Genomic DNA, 20048 nt, shown 5'->3' with positions numbered 1-20048 from the left:
AATATTAGCACTAGCAAAATTTTAAAAATTAGGTAATGAATATTTATTAGAATTAATGATTAAGAAGAAAGAAAATAATAATTCATAATTTTCCATTTTAAATGTCACAATTCACTTCTTGCATTTTTTCTCTTCTTAAATTCTTACTATGCGTCTTATTTCAACTCTGTGAACTTTAGAGACCATCACTCCTCTGTGAGAAAAACGTTGTCTAACAATTATAACTATTTATCTTCTTTTGTATAAACCTTTAAATATTAATTTTAAATTTTAATTAAAACTCATACATGGCCTCAATGGAAGAACAAAACATCTATCTAAAATCATTTAAGTGAAAGTTGTTCTTTTATTTGTATCTTACTTGTCTCTTTGCTGCCATTCCCTATTCATTACAGAATAGCTAATACTGGCCACATTCCAATATGTGAATAGTAGGAAGAAATTTTCTTTTCCTAAATTTGTTTTTGTCTTTCTTCTCTACGTTCCCAACAAATGAAGTGCCACAGATAAATTTATAGTAGTTATGTTCTATCTGGCTAAAACATAATTTGTTGACATTTATTATTTTTCTCCTCACATGGGCAAGTATCTCTTCTAGATAGAGAGCAGTCATTAATTTTTCATGTTGCCTCTACTAATCTAGATCTATTCTGGGCAACAGTTTTCTAACGGGCAGATTCTTTCAAATGTAATAAGAGAGGTCACTGTTTTTTTGCCACATCCAATCACCTTATTTACATTAGGAAACATTCATTCTTCCTTGAATCTGAAACTTGCTCTGTTCTTTTTTGTGCTACTCACATCAATCATTCAACCTAAATTCAGATGACTACTTCATGAAATGCATGTCTTTTAAACAGAATTGATATTAACTTTTGATATTATATATGTACCTGTGGGCTAAGTTGCTTCAGTCGTGTCTGACTCTTTGCAACACTATGGACTATAGCCCCCCAGGCTCCTCTGTCGATGGGATTCTCCAGGCAAGACTACTGGAGTGGGTTGCCGTGCCCTCCTCCAGGGGATTTTCCTGACCCAGGGATCCACCCATGTCTCTTATGTCTCTTGCATTGGGGTCTTACAGGCTTCCCAGATGGTGCTACTGGTAAAGAACCTGCCTGCTAATGGAGGAGGACATGGCAATCCACTCCAGTATTCTTGTCTTGAGAATCACATGGATAGAGAAACCTAGCATCAATATATGTATGTATGTATGTGTAAAAAAAAAAATAAAATATATATATATATATACACATGTATATGTGTGTGTGTGTGTATATATATATCAAAGTTCTTTGCTCTAAGTAAAATTTAAGATGTGTTCACTCTACTTATCTAATGTGGAACAAGGAGGGCCTGGAGACAACCAAATATATTTGACATGTGTAAATTACAACTGGGAAATAGCCACACAAAGAAGTATTTCTACTCTACTTTTGCTTCATTTTGTAACTGTGTGGGGGTCTTTAAAACAATGAAAGAGTGACATAGACTTCAAATAACAAAAAAGATTTATACTGTAAGGCAAGTACAACAAGAAACTGTGCTCCCCCCTCTCAGTATTGTTCACTCTGAGGGACCTGCAAGCATGCAAAGCCCTTCTCCCACAATGCATAGGGTCTAATGGCCAGCCCAGACTTTTGGAGAGGGGAGAGATTCTGGGGAGAGATCATAAGGGAAAAAAAGGAATTCTTGATGACCTTGTGAGGTGATATTATAACCAATGGTTGACGAAAAACTTGATGAAAAATAAAATAATTATTTATAACAATTGCTGGACTCAGTTTGTATATATATTTTGAAAGTGAATTATGAATTTTGATAATTAACTGTATCTTATATGGGAGCCCACTAATTCAGCAGTAAGAAATAGCTCCTAAACCTGGCTATCCATCAGGATTATCTAAAAAGCTTTTCAAAATGAAGATTAAAATTTGGCCCCAAATTATGTTGAATCAAAACCAGATAGGGTCCAAGAATATGAATTGTTAAACTGTTCCACAGATTATTCTCATACAATAGCTTAACTATAGTCCAAAGTTTAGTCCAAAAGGTTATTAAAAAACAATGTTAATGTTGTTGACATTCTTGAAAAGTAAATACCCAAAATATATTATAAAATATCAATATAAATAAAAGAATTGTTGTAAACACAAACACAACAACTAAAACACACCAACTGATATTAACACTATAAAGGAAGGAAATAAGAAGAGGTTAAATATAGTTTCTATTTGAACTAATAAGATGCTAGTGCTTAGTCACTTAGTCGTGTTCGAATCTTTCTGACCCGATGGACTATAGCCCGCCAAGGTCCTCTGCTCATGGAATTTTCCAGACAAGAATACTGGAGTGTGTGCCATTGCCAGCAGACATTCATTTTTAGTTCTTACAATAATTTGATAAATCCACATTTTAAAAAAGACATTTGATATGCTAATATAAACTTGCTGGTCTAGCATAACACATGGGGCCAAACTGATTTGGGATCAGATTTTCTTTTTTTTCCTCACAAAAATTTTTTCAGTACAAATATTCCTTGAACACACTTAGAAAAGCTGTACCTTGCTCTGATATCCAATAACTATTGTAATATATGCTGTCAGACTTCTAACCAAGTGCCTTTTTCCTACCTACTCTGCTTTCTTTTAGTTTTAGTTGAAGAATAGAATATGTCACACCAAAATATGCCATGTTGGTATATTGATTATTTTGAAATATAAGCACCTGAAGAACAGCAAGAGCAGGATGAAGCTTTCTCTTGTTAAAGTGATTGAACAAGGAGACCATTAGTCTCTAATGACCTGGCAGCCTGCGGGAGCAAATGGAAACCTTAGCCAGAGTAAATTTCTATAAATGCCTCAAGGTTAAGAATGGTCCTGTACACACTGTGTTTAAAATGGATCACCAACAAGGACCTATTGTGTAGCACGTGGAACTCCACTCAATGTTACGTGGCAGCCTGATGGGAGCAGTGTTGGGAGAGAATGGATACACATATATGCATGGCTGTGTTCCTTCTCTGTATACCCGAAACTATCACAACACTGTTAATTGGTTATACCCTAATACAAAATAAATAAGTTCAAAAGAAAAAAAAAAAGTCATACCTAAAAACAATCAATCATAGAGACAGCTAGGCATCCCCAAATAAGGCAACCACTTAAGCTATAGCCAATCAAATAATCTTTGTGCTTTTCTTCCACATCTTCTCTATAAAAGCCTTTTTTGAGCCCCTTATAGCATTCAGTTTGGTGTTTCCCTAGAGTAGCAGATGTTTACTGAAATAAGGTCTTGGAAAATTTTACTGTGCCTCAGTTTATCCTTTAACATCAACCTCCCTTAATCTGCCTAAATACAGACAGCTCTTTCAAAAGGAACTCAGCTGTCAAAGACCTCCTCTCCAGCAGTTTCATCAACCAGGGAAGGATTGACTTATCACAGGAAGAGATGAGAACTGGACCCACATCCAGACAGACTGTCACAATAATGCCTTCTATTCTTTTAAGGATCCATTCATTTTTCCTAAAGATAATTTACTCTCCCCTAAGAGGACTGCATCCCCTCTCTCCTTTCACTATTAAGATAGTATTTGATCACCAAGCTACAAGTAACATTTCAGAGAGTTGCTCATTTTTCCCTGAGTATATCCCATGTATTCATGAGATATACATGCTAATCTTCTGTGTCTTTCTCTTGTTAATTTATCTTACAGGGGTCTCAGTTAAGAATTCAGAAAGGTAGAGGGGAATTTACTTTTCCTTCCCTGTATACCTATAGAGGATTTACAACGTGGTTTATAATGAGACTCCCCTGGTGGCTCAGAGGGTAAAGCATCTACCTGCAATGTGGGAGACCCAGGTTCAATTCCTAGGTTGAGAAGATCCCCTGTAGAAGGAAATGGCAACCCACTCCAGTACCCTTGCCTGGAGAATCCCAGGACAGAGGAGCCTGGTGGGCTACAGTCCACAGGGTCTCATAGAGTCGGACGTGACTGAGCGACTTCACTTTTTTATAATGAGACTTGCTCATATCACATTACAAGAATTTCATTTTTCTGATTCTTTTTGTTGTACATTGCTCAATGGCTCTAGTACCACCCCCACTTAATATTATACACATTTGAAGGCAGTTTTTAAGTGTTAGACTATTTGGACCTCCTTTATATTGGATAAGATGTATAACATTCCATTCTCTATTGAAATATTATCAACTGTTTTCTATCAAGCTTCAATCATTGTGTATCATTCACACATCTAAACAACTCATCTTTGTCTTATTTAATACAAAATATCTTATCAACAGAATCAGTAAATGAAGTACTTTTGGTTTAAGAAAAAATTCACAATATTCATTTATATGTTTGAGCAGGATATAAATTTAAACACATTTTTCTCCAGCTATCTAATATTTTATACATTTCAAGTTTTGAAATGAACTAGTTTAATTTCCAATGTAACTTTTATGTCATGGTTTTATCTGATATATTTTGGCCACAAAGGACTTACAAATCATTTTCAGAACATTTTTAGTGGTTCAGTTGTTTCATTCCCCAAACTATTTATTTTCCTTATGGTGCATAATAATATTTTATTATGTTCTTTTGTGGCTTTTTATGACATATTCTGAAACAAAATCATTTTATTGTCATTCATTTTGTTGATATCAATATTGAACAATAAGAAGAATGTAATGACCTGTTTTAATAAGTCTATTATAAACATTCATGTATCATAATCTCTATTATGATTTGATATTTGTAAGTGGAACTAGATGGTTTATGAAGAGTAAATAACTGAGTAGTAGATATTTGAAACCTCAGAGATAAAATAAATGAATATGTATGAAACTAAGAAAGTGAACACACGGGTGGTCACACTAAGAAAGTGGTCACACTAAGTGGTCACACTAAGTGACCACACTAAGTGGTCACACTAAGAAAGTGTGAAACACACGGGTGGTCGCAGCTTCTTAGTTGCTGAGAGATGACTGCAAGTCCATTAGATTCTTTAAGGCACTGGATTTCATGAGCGGTTAGTGCTAATGGCTTTGTGCTGTAAGATATCTCTGGATACTTACAGTCATGGCAATAAAGTTTAGATAATAATAAGGCTACACTTGATAAATCTGACTGATGTCTGTGAAGAATATGGTGAAAGAATAATTGTAAGGTAATTATGGCTAATTCTATATAAGAAGTTATAATTGCTGGTATGAACCACCAAATGTGTTTAGAGTGAATGGGCAGATGACAAATATTAATGATCATTATATAGCTTTGAAAGAGGTGGTCAGAAGGAATTGAATGACACAGGCTACATAACATGCATATACAAGGCAGTCAAAATCAAGCTAAAAAATTCTTAAAGTGCCAAATGTATTAGTTTAAACATATGATGTATCATCAGTAAGGATTCCTACTTGTAGTAAAGCTCAAAAATTAGTAATAGCCCCAGAAAGTAATTTTGTCCTCGTTTTGCATCCTTCTTTTTCAAACAGAAAATGACACTAAGGGAATGTATGATAGAACCAAAATGAAGTTTTACTATCAAGTGTTATAAGGGAGAAGGCAGTGGCACCCCACTCCAGTACTCTTACCTGGAAAATCCTATGGACAGAGGAGCCTGGTAGGCTGCAGTCCATGGGGTCGCTAAGAGTTGGACACGACTGAGCGAAGTCACTTTCACTTTTCACTTTCATGTAATGGAGGAGGAAATGGCAACCCACTCCAGTGTTCTTGCCTGGAGAATCCCAGGGACAGCGGGGCCTGGTGGGCTGCCGTCTATGGGGTCGCACAGAGTCGGACACGACTGAAGCAACTCAGCAGCAGCAGCCAGTGTTAGAATGTATAATTGTATATCATCCTTCCAACAGAGAAGGAAATCGTATACAGCTACCTTCATGTGCAGAATATTTTGGTATTCTCTCTCTTCATTGGAACCTCATCTCTTTATGAGAGGATCACAAAGGTTCTGAACCTGAGTTACATTAACAGAACATAGAGAGTATTCAAACTCATAAAACTCCTTACAGCAATGTGTGTGTTGTATGTATAAAGATAGATGAATTTATTTATTTGCTTATTTTTGAAGAAGAGGCCAGCTTTTATTACTAAAGATTCTAAATCCAGGATCTAAAGGTGGACCTCAGAGGGTAACTGGGCCACAGAAATTCATTTGAAAGAGTGTGTGTGTGTGTGTATGTGTGTGTAGAGGAATTAATTTTTCTAAAGAAGAGACGCATCTTTCATTAAAGCCCCAGAGTGGATTTATGACATGACCACACAAGTGGAGAAAAATTTAATTATTAAGTGAGCACTTCTAATTTTATTGTGTAGTCATGACCTCTATCTAACTCCTAAAACATTTCATCATCCTCAATTAAAACTCTGTACCTATTAAACAGTAAGTCCCATTGTTCTCTCCTTACAGTCCACTGTAACCTCTACTACACTTTGTCTCTATAAATTTGGCTATCTTAGGTACCTCATAAATGAAATCATGTAATGTTTATCCTTCTATAAATGAAATTTCATAGAACATATTTTTTAATACCAATCTACTATAGCATATGTCAAAATTTCATTTCTTTTTGTGACTGAATAACATTTCATTTTAGGTGCATACTCCATTTTATTTCTAACTTTTGCTATTATGAATAATGCTCCTATGAACACTGGCTTACAAATGCCTATCTGAGTCCATGTTTTTAGCTATTTTGGCTATATATCTAGGAGCAGAATTTCTGCATCTTAGGGTGATTCTTTTTAACTTTTTGAAAAACCATCAAACTGTTTACCGCATCTGCTGCATTATATTAATTCCTACCAGCTGGAGAAGGCACTGGCACCCCACTCCAGTATTCTTGCCTGGGAAATCCCACGGACGGAGGAGCCTGGTAGGCTGCAGACCATGGGGTCGAGAAGAGTTGGACACGACTGAGTGCTTTCACTTTCACTTTTCCCTTTCATGCATTGGAGAAGGAAATGGCAACCCACTCCAGTGTTCTTGCCTGGAGAATCCCAGGGACGGGAGCCAGGTAGGCTGCCATCTATGGGGTCGCACAGAGTCAGACACGACTGAAGTGACTTAGCAGCAGCAGCAGCAATGCACTAGGGTTTCAGTGACTCTACATCTTCACCAACACTGTTATCTTCCTTTTTTCCCTTATTATATGAGGCTTAGTATGAAGTAGGCAATGGCATCCCACTCCAGAACTCTTGCCTGGAAAATCCCATGGATGGAGGAGCCTGGTGGGCTGCAGTCCATGGGGTCGCTAAGAATCAGACACAACTGAGCGACTTCACTTTCACTTTTCATTTTCATGCATTGGAGAAGGAAATGGCAACCCACTCCAGTGTTTTTGCCTGGAGAATCCCAGGGACAGAGGAGTCTGGTGGGCTTCCGTCTATGGGGTCGCACAGAATCGGACATGACTGAAGCGACTTAGCAGCAGCAGCAGCAGTATGAAGTAGTATCTCACTGCAGTTTTGATTTGCATTTCTCTAATGACAATATTTATTGACTATGCCAAAGCCTTTGACTGTGAGGATCACAATAAACTGTGTAAAATTTTGAAAAAGATAGGAATACCAGACCACCTGACCTGCCTCTTGAGAAATCTGTATGCAGGTCAGGAAGCAACAGTTAATACTGGACATGGAACAACAGACTGGTTCCAAATAGGAAAAGGAGTACGTCAAGGCTGTATATTATCCCCTGCTTATTTAACTTATATGCAGAATACATCATGAGAAACGCTGGACTGGAAGAAACACAAGCTGGAATCCAGATTGCTGGGAGAAATATCAATAACCTCAGATATGCAGATGACACCACTCTTATGGCAGAAAGTGAAGAGGAATTAAAGAACCTCTCGATGAAAGTGAAAGTGGAGAGTGAAAAAGTTGGGTTAAAGCTCAACATTCAGAAAACAAAGATCATGGCATCTGGTCCCATCTCTTCATGGGAAATAGATGGGGGGAAAGTGGAAACAGTGTCAGACTTTATTTTTTTGGGCTCCAAAGTCACTGCAGATGGTGACTGCAGCCATGAAATTAAAAGACACTTACTCCTTGGAAGGAAAGTTATGACCAACCTAGATAGCATATTCAAAAGCAGAGACATTACTTTGCCAACAAAGGTCCATCTAGTCCAGGCTATGGTTTTTCCTGTGGTCATGTATGGATGTGAGAGTTGGACTGTGAAGAAGGCTGAGTGCCAAAGAATTGATGCTTTTGAACTGTGGTGTTGGAGAAGACTCTTGAGAGTCCCTTGGACTGCAAGGAGATCCAACCAGTCCATTCTGAAGGAAATCAGCCCTGGGTGTTCTTTGGAAGGAATGATGCTGAAGCTGAAACTCCAGTATTTTGGCCACCTCATGCAAAGAGTTGACTCATTGGAAAAGACCCTGATGCTGGGAAATATTGAAGGCAGGAGGAGAAGGGGAGGACAGAGGATAAGATGGCTGGATGGCATCACTGACTCAGTGGATGTGAGTCTGGGTGAACTCCAGGAGTTAGTGATGGACAGGGAGGCCTGGCATGCTGCGATTCATGGGGTCACAAAGAGTCGGACACGACTGAGTGACTGAACTGAACTGAACTGAACTGAATGACAATATTAAGCATCTCTTCATGTACTTGGTGGGCATTTATATATCTTTTTGGTGAAATGTCTATTAGAGTTCTTCATCCATTTTTTTTCATTGTTAAGTTGTAGGAATCTTTATATATATATATATATATATCTGTAGATATTAATCCATTATCAGTAATATGACTGAAAATATTTCCTCCTATTGAGTTATCTTTCATTTCCTTGATCATATACTTTGATGTCAAGACATTCTTAATTTTAATGAAATCTAACTTATTTATTGTTTTCTTTCAGTGACTATGCTTTTGGTGCCATGTTCATGAAATTATCACCAAATTCAGTGTCATGAGGATATTCCATAATGTTTTCTTCTAAGAGTATTAAAATTTTAATTCTTAAATTTACACCTTTTTTTTGTATTTAAAGTTAATATTTACACATGATTTAAGGTGAAGATTTAAGGTGAAGATTTAATTTAATGTATGTGGATATCCAGTTATTGAAAGCAAGGTTTTGAAGTTTTCAACTATTATTGTAAAGCTCTTTCTCTCTTCCATTCTGTCAAACTTTCTATCATAAATTTTGAGGATCCATGACTAGAAGCATTAATATTCATGACTGTTTTGTCTTTTTGCAGTATAGAATACTTACTAATATATAATGTCTTTGTCTCATTACTTTCTTGAAATAAAAGTTAATTTTTTTTCAGATATTAGCATGGCTAACCTGGTCACTACCTATCTTTTTCCAATCTTTGACCATTAGTCTTTTTTTTTTTTTAATGTTAGATTATTTTCTGTTCCTTGTAATATACCATTCACTTTTAAAATTCATATATTTTTCTGTTTACACTCTATACGCATTGTATTTAAAATCACCACAGTTTCTAATTCGGAAGACTGGAATTAAGAATAATATCATTTCTTAACATAGAAACGTTTACATGTTTAGATTTAAAATTCAAGTGATTCCAATTATAAAATACATTATGTGAAATGTTTTATTCAAATTCAAGCTAGCTGTAGATGAATTATGAGACTCTTAGAAATAATTGTTAGAAGAGATTGAGAGTAACAATATAGTAACAGGTTGAAAGCACTGAAAAATAACAGGTATTAATATATGATTTGTTTCTGTGCTTACATTTTACATCTTGAAAATGATTAAATCATCTTGAAAATGACTATTTTAACATTTCAGGACTAAATACTGTAACTACCTAGTTTCTCCAAAGTTTTGTGTTAAGATAGCATTTTGTTATATTGTCTATTAAAACTAAAAAATGGAGACAATTTTCCTTTGAGTGTGTTACTCAAACTCTATTCTATTAGTGACTTTTGGTTTGGCCTTACTTGTCATCACTGAGGATGCCTGTGAAAACTAGTTTTATTCAGTTTTCTTTTCATCAGTGGCCGATTTACATCCATTATTGACTTTGAATTACTGAGAAACATGAAAAAATGGGAATAAGCTAATGTGATTCAGATATTATGGTGAATATACCTCTTGTACTAGACGTTTCAAACATACATACATGGGAAATACTGAACTGTTATTACACTACAACAGGTATCATAATTTTCTCATTAACATTTTCTTCCTTTTTTATCACACATATCACCAAATACATTATAGGAAATCTTCCTAAAGTTACATACACTGAAAAACAATCATAGTTCATTGGACTATTGCTCTTTCTGAAGGCTGCTAAAAAGGTCTTCCTTTAATGGCAAACAGCTTTTACTAACTTCCTGGGATTCCAGAAATGCTAATCAGCAGTTCTAGTCTGCAGCACATTTATTACACCCTGACATGCTGAAGACAGCCAGTTACAAATAGAACTGCCTCTTGAAAAATGCTGCTCCAGTGTTTTATAATAAAGTGCACCAATTACATGCATTCATTAGGACAAACTGCTTGTCTTTTCCCATATTAGAGCTTTTTAAAAAGCACAATGTATTTCATAGTTCACCCTGCCCTGTATTATTATTAATTGAACATAGCAGATTACAGAGCTTTAATCCAATAACTGTAAATACATAATGAATAATATTTCCTTGGAGACTGTCAGGTCTGCAAAAGCCTACTTGGTTTCATACCATAAGATAAATAAGACAGAAGTCTTATTATCTTCCAAATGTTGCCCAGATATTTGAGAGACAGCATTGCAATATATAACAACATTGCCTTACAATTTAAAGTTGTCATTTCATTAAAAAAATTTAGACACCTCTCCTAAAATAGACTCAAAATTATTAGGAATAAAGATTCATAATTTTACACATAATATTCTTAAAGTTATATTTATCTTATCTACTTTACTTCCACGTATAAGCTAATATTCTTTTCAATAAAGTTCTGAGGTTCTAAGTTTCCAAAATGGAAAACAGAATCAAATGTTGATTGTGGACAAGAATTGCTCTCAGGGTGCAGAGGTTATAAGATTATCATACAACACAGTGAATAGAATAGAGCAAGATTGATTGGGCTGCTTTTTCTGCTGGCAAGAACATTATTTCTCAGTTTCCTACTTACACATAAACACATGCACTAAATGGCAATACTCAATTCCCCTCTACAATGGATACAATTTGCATGAGGACCCTGACCTGTATTATAACCATTTAGACATCTCTTTGAATGCAAAAGCACTAGAGACGAAAATATTTTTGGCCACTCACTTTTATCTATTCATAATTTATACCATTTGTTTTCTTATTCATTACTGGAAAATGGAAACATTTAACTCCCATAACGTTTTTAGGTTGACTTCAAACTGAATGGAGAAAGAGTAGAGAAAGCACGATAGTTAATAGAAAGAATAATCTTACATAATTTTATATATTCTCCAGAACACACCATTTAGGTGTTCTGAGTGAAAGTCTGATTTTTTTAAGTACTATAATTATTTTAATTTATTTTGCAGAAAGATAACTTTCTGAGTTGCTATCATTGATTAAAGCAGTACTTTTCACAAATCCCAGTGGCACCATCCATTATCATAAAAATGTATTCACTGTCACAAGTCTGCTCTAACATTTTTATTATAAATAACAGTAAGAAATATATCTGGAATAAAAATGTAAAAATTATATAAATAATATCCCAGGTTGGTGTTAAAGACATTTTACCGTTGCCTATGTCATGGAAACCAGTATAAGAATGGTTGCATTGATCAACTCATATCAGTGCCAAAATTAACAATTTGTATGGGCACACTGGCTATGTTGACTAGATAGTAACAAATGCACATATAAAACAAGTAGCGATTTCACAAACTACGAAATGCAAAATATTAGTAGCTCAGTCACGTCCGACCCTTTGCTACCGCATTGACTACAGCCCCGCCAGGCTCATCTGTCCATGGAATTCTCCAGGCAAGAATACAGGAGTGGGTAGCCATTCCCTTCTTCAGGGGATCTTCTGGACCCAGGGATTGAATCTACGTCTCCTGCGTTGCAGGCAGATTCTTTACCATCTGAGCCACCAGGGAAGCCCCTCATGAACTATACTTATGTTTAATATTGGAAATATACCATTCTTCATTCTATCCACTTTCTCCTGAGTTTAACTTGTTTCATGTTGAAAGGTTAGGCACAAACCACTACATTAATTTCACAATCCACTGAGTCTAGATCTTCAATACAGCAAACACTGCATTAGACAATACCATCAGTAACATTTAGAAAAACCGCTTTTCCAAGGACCAGTGTTCCTTTTGTTCTCTTATTTTCATCTACACACAAAATAGTTTAAAAAGAATAGTCCACTAGTATTTATTGGGTCTGATCTACATACTATGTAAGTGATTTGCTATTGTAGCTGTCTTTGTCAGTAAGATTAAAAATGTGTTTTTCTGCATCTGTTTTGCATTATGGTGTATACAGTATTACAGTGTTTAGCTGTATGTATCAATGAAATATTCAAAATCATAATTTAGGCTCCAGAGTCTTTTTTAAAAAGTGATTTGGCATTTTCTTAAGTGATTAAGCGTATTTCTAAAAGGGAATTTTCAAGATCTTTTCACTCTTTAAATATATAAGATATTACATGTATTTTATATTTCTTTAGACAAGTCTACAAATGGAAAGATTGTTTTTGTTGCTGAGTCACTCACTCATGTCTGACTCTTTGCAATCCCATGGAAAGATAGAAGCAGAATTAACTGAGTAAAGATTTTCTTAAAAATTGTTTTCTATCTATGCATAAATATCTATCAATGCTCAGTTGGTAAGCCATGTCCGACTCTTTGACAGGCTATGGACTGCCAGGTTCCCCTGTCAATGGAATTTTCCAGGCAAGGATGACTTTCTTAATAATTGTTTTCTTACTACAGAATAAAATTTAATGTGATATCCTAAATTTAAAAGGCTAGAGATTTTATTTTTAACATCTCTGCTGAAGTTTACAGCATAAAATTATGATGATTTTTAAAACTTTATTGATTTGGAAGATAAATATTTCCTTTTATTTATGGTGTCTAGTAGAATTAGCATATGTACCTAATTATGATGAAAAAATAATATAATAGTGACTGATGAGGCATTGCATATCTTTATATTTGAACATATTGGAGAGAAACATTGAAAGTAAAACTAAGACATAATTGCTGTCATTTTGAATAATGGTGTCCCAAACAGAGAGCCAAGCAGCATCTCAATGTCCTTTTATTTTCCGTTATCCTTAACTTTGCTGTTCAGTTCAATTTTATGTCGTTCTTCCATGGTTTCTTGACAGAATTTGTTACCACTATTCATTAAACTTGCTTTGTCATTACACTTCAGATGTATGGTTTATTTACCATTGATGTGCAAATATCCTACGAAAGACTGTACATGAAATGCTAAAAATGTAAAGCCACTAGAGGTACTGTAGATCAGGATAATTATTTTAGTCTTTAAGAGGTTTACAATGTATTTCATGTGTTGAAGTAAAAAGGGAATCATTTTCACCCAATACCCAGACAGAAGCCAGAAGATATATTAACTAGCCCCCATTTACCTAAAGGAAGCCTTCACTTGACCGCATCTAACAGAATGGCAGCCCAACAATAGCCGTAAACAGAATCAACTTCCATGAAGTAGGGAGAGTGGAGGGGGTTCTAAGTGAAAGCAGTTCTTAAATAAGAAGAAAACACATGACAGAAAATAAGAGAGCAAAACCTTCTGATAAAGATCAGACTCTTACACATTTTGCAAGGACAGAAGCAGAACTTGAATATTTCCTATTAACATCAAAGAAGGTTTTAATACTGGGAAGTGACAGTGCAGAACAGAGAAACCAGGAAATTCATTATAGCCTGAACAGGCTATGGATAAATAAAGAAAAGAAATATGGAATGGTTAGAATAGAAACAATTCACTTAGCTGTAGTGATGCTGTAATGAAGAAAAATTGGAAATTTATATCATAAGAATTGTGTATCATGAATAATTTATCTTATACAAATTTGCTTAACTTGACTGACAGTAAATTGGAAATAATCCTCATGCGTTGGTGAGGGTTCAGTAACATGCTGCAAATCCTGTTGACATCTTAATACTGTGAGGCCTCCTTAGTTAAAGCCTCCTTTTGCCACTGCAAACAGATGAATCTCAGAGCTGTTCTATCCTGTTTCACTGCTACGATTTCATTGCAGATTCTGAACCCAGAGAAAGCCAGACTAGGTACAAGGCACTGCTGTCTGTAGAATTGTTACAGTCATATAAAAGATCTACATAGGTTAGGGGCAAATAAAAATAATACATATTAGTCATTTAAACCAATGATGCAGCTGCCTCAGTGACTGACATAAAGGCAAGTTGGTTTGAAAGAGTCTTTATTATTATAATTTTGAAAGTATACCTTTCTTGAGCTTGTTTTTGTCTACATTTGGTGTGGGTTAATGCAGTACTCAAAAAATACAAAGTAAGGATAACGATGACTAGAGAAATAGCTTTAATATTTGTTAAAAATGCCTTCTGTTCATATGAAGTTCTAAGTTTAGTGAAAATCCTTAGGATGGTTCACCTTGTTTATTAATAGTAATATCCTTGTACATATAATGTCTTTGCTAATAATGTTCTTCACTATTAATATTTCTCAAAAATACAAATTAAAACAAAGTCAATTATGGTTTCATTCTTGCAATCACTATATGCACATTGCCCTGTGACTCCCTAGAGATTGAACTCGTATCAGTGTCTTGATGAATCGTCTCAGCTATTTTAGAATCTCATCTGTAAGAATGGCCACATCCTGCTTTTGGCCACCCTTCACTGGAAAATATTTTCTAAATATCCCACTTTCTTCATTCATGCCTACATGCCTTAGCATGCATGTTGAATTTTCCTGAGTCCATTTTCCTCCTTTTCTTCTTAAGTGCTATCCTTCCTTTCATCAAAATTCTATATGAAACTGTCATTTATTATTGTATATATAATTATGCTGCTGCTGCTGCTGCTAAGTCACTTCAGTCGTGTCCAACTCTGTGCAACCCCATAGACGGCAGCCCACCAGGCTCCCCCGTCCCTGGGATTCTCCAGGCAAGAACACTGGAGTGGGTTGCCATTTCCTTCTTCAATGCATGAAAGTGAAAAGTGAAAGTGAAGCTGCTCAGTCGTGCGGATTCTTAGCGACCCCATGGACTGCAGCCCACTAGACTCCTCCGTCCATGGGATTTTCCAGGCAACAGTATTGGAGTGGGTTGCCATTGCCTTCTCCACATATAATTATAAATAATTATAATTCATATATAACTATAATTGATAATATCAATTAGCAGTAACATTTGTTTTCAACCATTAAATTATTCAAGAATGTGTTTAATTCATTTTTATGTTCTTATGCATACCAAAACATTCAGTAGCATTTGGTTCATTCTAAATTATGGATTGACTAAATTCTCATCACCTGCTTTTCTGAAAATCTTTAACATTTTAATTGTTCAGATGTGCAAGATGTGTTCATGCCAGCAATGTTAATCCTGAACCTTCAAGCAAACCAATAACCAACCAACCAACCATCCAAACAAACAAAACAAACAAAGACCTCTGAATGGTCTACACATTAAGGGTACAATTTGTTTTCCTGTGTTATTTGGAACTTTTCTTTCTTACCTTTCTTAGTTTGAAAATATATGCAGCTCCAAATACTTATTTCAAAGTCGTCTGGAAATAATGATAGCTCTGCATTTGAAAACACATTAATTTGCTTATCTCATCAGCAACTCAGCAGCTATATAAAGTTGATGCTGTTAGTATCCACTATATCAAATTTGAGTTAATTCTTTTAATTGATCATTTACTCAATTGCAAGGTAACCTCAGGTCTTAAAATTTTACTCAGATTCATTAAAGTTATTTAGTTCATTAAAAAGAGGCATATTGCTTCCTCAGTTCATTTCAGTTCAGTTCACTCAGTCGTGTCCGACTCTTTGCGACCCCATGAATCGCAGCACACCAGGCCTCCTTGTCCATCACCAACTCCTGGAGTTCACTCAAACTGACGTCCATTGAGTCGGTGATGCCATCCAGCCATCTCATCCTCTGTTATCCCCTTCTCTTCCTGCCCCCAATCCCTCCCAGCATCAGAGTCTTTTCCAACGAGTCAACTCTTCGCATGAGGTGGCCAAGGTATTGGAGTTTCAGCTTTAGCATCAGTCCTTCCAATGAACACCCAGGACTGATCTCCTTTAGCATGGACGATTGGATCTCCTTGCAGTCCAAGGGACTCTCAAGAGTCTTCTCCAACACCACAGTTCAAAAGCATCAATTCTTCAGCACTCAGCTTTCTTCACAGTCCAACTCTCACATCCATACATGACCACTGGAAAAACCATAGCCTTGACTTGACAGACCTTTGTTGGCAAAGTAACGTCTCTGCTTTTCAATATGCTATCCAGGTTGGTCATAACTTTCCATCCAAGAAGTAAGCGTCTTTTAATTTCATGGCTGCAATCACCATCTGCCGCTATTGCTCCTTAAATTCAGTCAAATCCTTTCAGCATGCATACCAATCAATTTGTTAATGCAGCACATTTTCAATAGGTAATTATGAGACTAGTCTCCTAACAATAGGAGAATAATAGGCCATCTAGAAGGATGGAGAACACATGTATACCTGTGGCGGATTCGTTTTGATATTTGGCAAAACTAATACAATTTGTAAAGTTTAAAAATAAAATAAAATTAAAAAAAAGAATAAAACCACAAAAAATAAAATAAAATAAAAAATAATCAGTTCTGAAGAAAGATATGCTTCTACTCCACAAGCATAATGTTTTCGACACTTTTAAAACTTGTTTTTTAATTGCAGAATAATTGCTTTACAATGTTGTGTTGGTTTCTGCTGTACAGTACATATACGGGATCTAGAAAAAGTTACTGATGAACCTATTTTCAGGGAAGGAATGGAGATGAAGATGCAGAGAATGGACTTGTGGACATGAGCATATTTTTTTGCACAAACATGTTAAGCTTATATATACATATTATAAGATAGAGTTATAAGGTATATTTGTTTCACATATGGCACATTCAGACTTGGACATTTTTATAACCTAATACATTTATCGTCTGTTATAAAAGTGAACTATCACTTACTTATTTTGCTTTTTATTAACTTTCCCTTTCTGATATTTCTATAACCTACAATATTAAAAAATAGCAACCAAATAAAATTTATTTTAAAATTACATATACTACAGCATTTATAAATATCATAAAAATTAAAGCAGAATGAATACACATATTTTAAGACTACATATGCAAATAATTCAACACAGAGAATTTAATTCTACATATAGAATCAAGAATGCCTTGAGCATTTAATTTATGAATTATTTATTGGTAAATTACTTACTCATGTTAAAAGCGTTAGTCACTCAGTCGTGTCTGACTCTTTGCGACCCCATCGACTGTAGCCTGCCAGGCTCCACTATCCCTGGGATTTTCCAGGCAGGAATACTTGCCTGGAGTGTGTTGCCAGTTCCTTCTCCAGAGAATCTTCCCGATTCAGGGATCTTCCTGACCAAGGGATTGAACCTGGGTCTCCGGCATTACAGGCAGATGCTTTACCATCTGAGTTACCAAGGAAGGGCCTTTCTTGTTCGTGTTGAAGTGTCCATCTTTATAAATAGCCTCATATTTTGTCCTAGCATTTCTCAAATTTGATAATTAATTTCTCTTTAAGACAAAAAAAATCATCCTTTCAACCCCAAATTCATCACAGTATACTTATATAACATGTAATATACATATATATTATATATCCAAGACACACTTTATCTATTAGTCATTTAATGGATGGTAGTGACTTTCATTTAGAGTGAAAATATAAGAGGAAGAGCAGGATAGGCCCAGCTGTAAAAATTATTAACTTTTTCTGTTTTATAAATACAGATTTTAACCTGCCTAAGGTACACATTGGATAAGGAAATGGCAACCCACTCCAGTATTCTTGCCTGGAAAATTCCATGGACGGAGAAGCCTGGTAGGCTACAGTCCGTGGGGTTGCAAGAGTCGGACACGACTGAGTGACTTCACTTTTAAGGTACACATAAATGAATAATTCTCAAAAAAAATTTTTATATATGTGTCAACATCTTTGTTGCTCAAGAATTTGGTTTGGGGTTAGATTAGAGCACATTTAAAAGCTTCAGAGAATGAACCACTAAACAGCCTGAGACTGAAGATATGGGGAAGACAAGAAATAAATGACCAAAGTGAGATTCTTGAAAAGGAAGCAAAGACAGAAATCAGAAGCTGGTTAGAAGAAATCAACCTGAGAAGCAAGAGAAGAATACTATACATTGTACTAAAGAATAGAGGAATGAATGTGTTGGTGTAAGTAAATTTCTTGGTTCAGAAGTGTAGTTTGAGGTGATTACTATGTTGTTGCTTATCGTTTCTTTTTGGAATGAAAAATGAAATTATTTTCTTAGAGTTTCAGGTAAATATAGATGATGTTTGAAATACTAACGAAAGGCAGGAAGGAAGGAGAGGAGGGAGAGAGAGTGTGGAAGGAAAGGAAATAAGGGAGGACAGAGGGAAAGGAGGAGGGAGTATTCTTGCTTGGGATTTTCCCAAATCCCATGGACAGAGGAGCCCGGCAGGCTACAGTCCTCAGGGTCACAAAGAGTTGGTCAAGACTGAAATGACTGAGCATGGCATATGGCATGTTTCCATCAATGAATGTTTTATTATGTTTAATGTTTACTTCAATTGAAAGTTTCAGTTTTTAAGCATCAATGTCTCATAACTTCACTATAATTTTGTTAACAAAATATCCAATAGCAGTAAACTTTAACTTTCCACCTGGTATCATTTCTCAAACTTGAGAAATTTCCAGGCATGACGTTTGTCCAGAGAGTGTCCAGACATGGTAATAGTGTCCCTGAGTACAGTCATTGAGAGTACTTGGCTCCTCTCTGTGTGTGTGTTTGTGTATTTAAAGTTTTCCTATCAATTATTTAATATAGGCTGCTGTTACTGTGAGGACATTAGGAGAGAAATAATTTCAAAGTTGGTATTTGGAAATTTTGTGAAATATGGTTGTCTAAAGTCATTTTTACTTCATCTAGCTCCCTTAAAACCCACAAAAAAAATGAGAGAAAAAAACCCCCAATATTTAAAAGAAAACTGTTCCGTGAAACAAAGAAACAACTAAAGAAACTAAAGCTATAGAGTATTCTTGTCAAATTTTGTGGTCGGTTCACTAAAGTAGCAAAAGATATGTCAAAAAACCCCAAAATTGAGTGTAATACAGAACAAAATGCACATTTTTCTAGAAATCAGTATTAGTCTTGAAAACCCCATCTAAAATTCCATTGATTAGAATAGAATGTCTTAGAAGTCTGATTAAATCATGAAATGAGACATTTCTCTAGAAGAGAGAATGGTGCAAGGGAAAATACTATGCTTAAATGAAATTTCTGTTTTCAGTTCAGCAGTCTAGCCAGGTGTGTATAAAAGTGGAAGGCAAGCAGAGATACAGAGGAAACACAAGTGTCCTGTGATTTTAATGGCTTTACTTTCTGCAGCGCCAATCTTTGAAACACCAATCAGGAAACACTAAGAAAAGTACAGATTTCATGGGAAAGAAAATAGATTTCTCTGCTTTATTTCTCTGCAATAAAACTTTTCAGTAAATTGATGACTATAGTTAAAAGTAAGTAATAGCCTCCAAGATCCAATTATAAAAATTTAAAGATTTATAGCACAGGATTATTCAAAGACATATTTCCAATTAATAACAACAAAATTAAGGACATATGGTATTACTAAACAAATCAAAATTGAAAACACACTGAACAGCTCAATGATGAGGCAATTTCAAAAAATTTAAAAACAAGTTGATAAAACATAAAAATGAAGAAGAAAAAAACTATGGAGATTGCTATAACATTAAAAGTCAAAAACAATACAAGCAGGAACAGTTGAAATACCTATTGAAAGCCATACCAAATGTTGGGG

Source organism: Bos indicus, chromosome 17 (genome assembly GCF_029378745.1).
Source record: "Bos indicus isolate NIAB-ARS_2022 breed Sahiwal x Tharparkar chromosome 17, NIAB-ARS_B.indTharparkar_mat_pri_1.0, whole genome shotgun sequence".
NCBI lineage: Eukaryota > Metazoa > Chordata > Mammalia > Artiodactyla > Bovidae > Bos > Bos indicus.
Note: the sequence above shows the minus strand (reverse complement) of the source record.